The following is a 5,630-nucleotide window of genomic DNA, read 5'->3' as shown; positions in this document are numbered from 1 at the left end:
TCAAGTAGAGGTTCCAACATTCACTGAAGAAATGCATCCAAAATAATCCTAACAATGCAGATTAACCAAATGGAAATTATTGAATTTAATTAATCTTCAACTCCGCAGATTATGTTACAAAGAAGGATTCTGTACAATCAAAAAAATTATGGACAAACCTGGTCTTCCTTTCCATGAGATTGTCATACAACAGACGAGAGCTTCTTCAGAGCCACTGTTACACAGATTGCTACAGTAGATCCCTCCTGCCAACTGTTTAATTAACCTGGGATAATCTGAGTTAAACACCATACCTATGATAAAGGAGCCAAGTGGTGCTTATCAAATGAAATTTAGTAGCTGATCATCATCAGTAAGTTGCTGATGATGATCTAAAAACCAGCTGAGCTAACCGGCCATATATAATATTGAGTTGTCATCCATATAAGAAACACTTACATGATCTTATCACAATTTTTATTTTAACGTATTGATTTTAATTTCCAACATTTTTTATTTTGAAGTATTTATTTTATTTTCCACCCTTTTTTATTTTGAACTGTTGGTTTTGTTTTCCACCCTTTTTAATTTTGAAGTTTTGTTTGTCTGAAAGACTTGAGATTTTCATTGAACAGTATGGGGCTTGAACCACCTACCTCAGCGTTATGAGCACCACACCTTGTCCAGCTGGACAGAGTTTTCCTAAATACATGGTAACTCATAATGTTGAGTTTCCATGGACTTAAGAAAACTTAGATGATCTTACCACAATTAGGATTTGAGTATAGATCTCATATTCTATTGTTTTTCAAAATCAATGCACATAATGGTTTAATATACAGCCTCCTGCTATTATGAAGAATTGATTTCCTGAAGACATTATATTTCTGTTGGCCAGTGTGGGGATTGAACCAATGACCTTGGCATTCTTAGCAAGACACTCTTATCAGCTGAGCTAACCGGCCATACGTGATGCTGTGTTGACATCAATATAAGAAACACTTAAATGATCTTACCACAGTGAAGATTTGAGTAAAGAGCACATGTTCTAATGTTTTTTCAAAATCAATGTGCATAATGGCTAAATATACAGCCTCCTGCTATTTGAAGAGTTTATTTTATTAAGACTTTATAACTCAGTTGACCAGTGTGGGATTGAACCCATGACCTTGGCATTCTTAGTAAGACGCTCTTACCAGCTGAGCTATCTTCCCATATGTAAAGGTGAGTTTTCATCAATATAAGAAACACTTAAATGATCTTACCACAATGAAGATTTGAGTAAAGTGCTCATATTCTAATATTTTCAAAAATCAATGTGGATAATTGTTAAATATACAGCTTCCTGCTATTCTGAAGAGTTGACTTTATGAAACACTTTATGTTTCCTTTGGCCAGTGTGGGGATTGAACCCATGACCTTGGCTTTAAGAGTACCACACTCTAACCAACTGAGCTATCAGGCCACACATAATCTTGCATCTTCGACAATATAGGAAAAACGTACATGATCTTGCTAAAAGAAAAAATTTAAAAAATGCTGTAATGCTTTTCAAAATAAACATGCCTAAAAGGTGTATTTTGAAGCAATATTTTATTTTGAAGTGTTGATTTTATTTTCCACCTTTTCTATTTTGAAGTATTGATTTTGTTTTCCACCCTTTTTAATTTTGAGGTAATTTTTTTCTGAAAGACTTTAGATTTCCATTGACCATTATGGGGATTGAACCACCTACCTCAGCGTTACTAGCACCACACCTCGTTATCCTAAATACATCTTTTCCAGAGTTTTTCTAAATACATGGTAACTCATAATGTTGAGTTTCCATGGTTTTAAGAGAACTTACATAATCTTACCATATTGAAGATTTGAGTATAGATCTCATACTGTATTGTTTTTCAAAATCAAGGTACATAATGGCCTGCCATACATAATGTTGAGTATTCATTGATATAAGAAACACTTAAATGAGCTTAACACAATGAAGATATGAGTAAAGAGCTTATATTCTAATGTTTTTCAAAATCAATGTGCACAATGGTTAAACATATAGCCACCTGCTATTTGAAGTGTAGACTTGGCATTTCTGTTGGTCATTGGGGGGTTTGAACCCATGAGCTTGGCATTCTTAGTAAGACGCTCTTACCAGCTGAGCTAACTGGCCATAGGCAATATTGAGTTTTCATTTATATAAGAAACACTTAAATGATCTTAACACTGAAGATTTGAGTAAACAGCTCATATTCTGATGTTTTCAAAATCAATGTGGATAATGGTTAAATATACAGCCTCCTACCATTTGAAGAGTTGATTTTATTAAGACTGTATAATTCAGTTGACCAGCGTGGTATCAAACCCATGACCTTGGCATTTTTAGTAAGATGCTCTTACTAGCTGAGCTAACTGGCCATCGATGATATTGAGTTTTCATCGATATAAGAAACACTTAAAAGATCTTTACACAATGAAGATTTGAGTAAAGAGCTCCTATTCTAATGTTTTTCAAAATCAATGCGCATAATGGCTAAATATACAGCCTCCTGCTATTTGAAGAGTTTATTTTATTAAGACTTTATAATTCAGTTGACCAGTGTGGGATTGAACCCATGACCTTGGCATTCTTAGTAAGACGCTCTTACCAGCTGAGCTATCCTCCCATATGTGAAGGTGAGTTTTCATCGATATAAGAAACACTTAAATGATCTTACCACAATGAAGATTTGAGTAAAGCGCTCATATTCTAATATTTTTAAAAATCAATGTGGATAATAGTTAAATATACAGCTTCCTGCTATTCTGAAGAGTTGACTTTATGAAACCTTTTATGTTTCCTTTGGCTAGTGTGAGGATTGAACCCATGACCTTGGCTTTAAGAGTACCACACTCTAACCAACTGAGCTATCAAGCCACACATAATCTTGCATCTTCGACAATATAGGAAAAACGTACATGATCTTGCTAAAAGAAAAAATAAAAAAAATGCTGTAATGCTTTTCAAAATAAACATGCCTAAAAGGTGTATTTTGAAGCAATATTTTATTTTGAAGTGTTGATTTTATTTTCCACCTTTTCTATTTTGAAGTATTGATTTTGTTTTCCACCCTTTTTAATTTTGAGGAAATTTTTTTCTGAAAGACTTTAGATTTCCATTGACCATTATGGGGATTGAACCACCTACCTCAGCGTTACTAGCACCACACCTCGTTATCCTAAATACATCTTTTCCAGAGTTTTTCTAAATACATGGTAACTCATAATGTTGAGTTTCCATGGTTTTAAGAGAACTTACATGATCTTACCATATTGAAGATTTGAGTATAGATCTCATATTGTATTGTTTTTCAAAATCAAGGTACATAATGGCCTGCCATACATAATGTTGAGTATGTTTTTCAAAATCAATGTGCATAATAGTTAAATATACAGCCTCCTCCCATTTGAAGAGTTGATTCTATTAAGACTGTACAATTCAGTTGACCAGCGTGGTATCAAACCCACGACCTTGGCATTCTCAGTAAGACACTCTTACCAGCTGAGCTAACCTGCCATACGAAATGATGAGTTTTCATCGATATAAGAAAAACTTAAATGATCTTACCACAAAGAAGATTTGAGTAAAGAGCTCATATTCTAATCTTTTACAAAATCAATGTACATAATGGTTAAGTATACAGCCTCCTGCTATTTGAACATTTGATTTTATTAAGACTTTATATTTTAGTGTGCCAGTGGGGGAATGGAACCCATGACCTTGGCATTCTTAGTGAGACGCTCTTACCAGCTGAGCTATCCTCCCATACTTTATGTTGAGTTTTCATCGATATAAGAAACGCTTAAATGATCTGACCACAAAGAAGATTTGAGTAAAGAGCTCATATTCTAATGTTTTTCAAAATCATTGTGCATAATGGTTAAATATACAGCTTCCCACTATTCTGAAGAGTTGACTTTATGAAACATTTTATGTTTCCATTGGCCAGTGTGGGGATTGAACTCATGACCTTGGCTTTGTAAGTACCACGCTCTAACCAACTGAGCTATCCAGCCACACATAATCTTGCATCTCCGTCAGTATAAGAAAAACGTACATAATTTTGCTACAATAAAAATCTGAAGATATGCTGTTTTGCTTATCAAAATAAACATACCTAAAAGGTGTATTTTCAAGCAATATTTTATTTTGAATTGTTGATTTTATGTTTCAGCCATTTTTATTTTTTGTTTTATTTCAACCCTTTTTTATTTTGAAGTATTGACTTTATTGTCGACCTTTTTATTTTGAAGTGTTGATTTTATATTGCAACCTTTTTTATTTTGAAGTATTGATTTTGTTTTCCACCCTTTTAATTTTGAAGTATTGTTTGTCTGAAAGACTTTAGATTTCCATTGACCGTTACGGGTATTGAACCACCTACCTCAGCGTTATTAGCACCACACCTTGTCCAGCTGAGCTAACGCAGCTGGACAGAGTTTTCCTAAATACATGGAAACTCATAATGTTGAGTTTCCATGGATTTAAGAAAACTTACATGATCTTACCTCAATGAAGTTTTGAGTATAGATCTCATATTCTGTTGTTTTTTCAAAATCAATGCACATAATAGTTTAATATACAGCCTCCTGCTTTTATGAAGAATTGATTTCCTGAAGACTTTATATTTCATTTGGCCAGCGTGGGGATTAAACATGTGACCTTGGCATTCTTAGCAAGAGTATCTAACCAAACATACATAATATTGAGTTGTCATCGATATAAGAAACATTTTAATGATCTTAACACAATGAAGGTTTGAGTAAAGAGCTCATATTCTAATGTTTTTCAAAATCAATGTGCATAGTGGTTAAATATACAGCCTCCTGCTATTTGAACATTTGATTTTTTTAAGACTTTATATTTCAGTTTGTCAGTGGGGGGGATGAACCCATGACCTTGGCATTCTTAGTAAGACGCTCTTACCAGCTGAGCTAACCAGCCATAGGCTATATTGAGTTTTTCATTTATATAAGATAGACTTAAATGATCTTACCTCAAAGAAGATCTGAGTAAAGAGCTCATATTCTAATGTTTTTCAAAATCACTGTGCATAATGGTTAAATATACAGCCTAATGCTATTCTGAAGAGTTGACTTTATGAAACACTTTATGTTTCCATTGGCCAGTGTGGGGATTGAACTCGGCTTTATGAGTACCACGCGCTAACCAACTGAGCTATGTCTTCATCGATATAAGAAAAACATACATGATCTTACTACAATGAAAATTTGAAGAAAGGCTGTCATATTTTTCTTATATTGACAATGCACATTGATTTTGAAAAACATTAGAATATGAGCTCTTTACTCAAATCTTTATTGTGATAAGATTATGTAAGTGTTTAATTAATTAGGGTCATTAATCACTCATCCAAACACTCCCCGATTAAATTTTGACAGAAGGCTGCCTATATACTGTATCTTTCTGCTGTACATTTACACATCTAATGGGCAACTTAAAGAGACCACTTAGCAAAATATGAACAACCACAATTCAGTTTTGTTTTGTGTTGTTTTTTACTATAATAGCTGTATAACATAGCAAATTGCAATTGTCGTTATAGCGTCATAATACCCAGTATTGTATTTGCAAAGGACTATTTTGATGAAACACTTAT

The 5,630-nt window shown here is 33.6% G+C and overlaps 2 non-coding genes across 2 annotated transcripts; both read right to left on the bottom strand.

Moving 5' to 3' along the window:
- Positions 1–1,370: 1,370 nt before the first annotated feature.
- trnak-cuu lies at positions 1,371–1,444 on the bottom strand. The gene has a single exon. It is a non-coding gene; the product is annotated as a tRNA-Lys (tRNA).
- A 2,508-nt stretch (positions 1,445–3,952) lies between these two features.
- On the bottom strand, positions 3,953–4,026 carry trnav-uac. The gene has a single exon. It is a non-coding gene; the product is annotated as a tRNA-Val (tRNA).
- Positions 4,027–5,630: the final 1,604 nt, after the last annotated feature.

This window comes from Gambusia affinis, linkage group LG04 (genome assembly GCF_019740435.1).
Source record: "Gambusia affinis linkage group LG04, SWU_Gaff_1.0, whole genome shotgun sequence".
In the NCBI taxonomy this organism is placed as follows: Eukaryota; Metazoa; Chordata; class Actinopteri; order Cyprinodontiformes; family Poeciliidae; genus Gambusia; species Gambusia affinis.
Note: the sequence above shows the minus strand (reverse complement) of the source record. Positions and strands in the feature narration are given on the sequence as shown.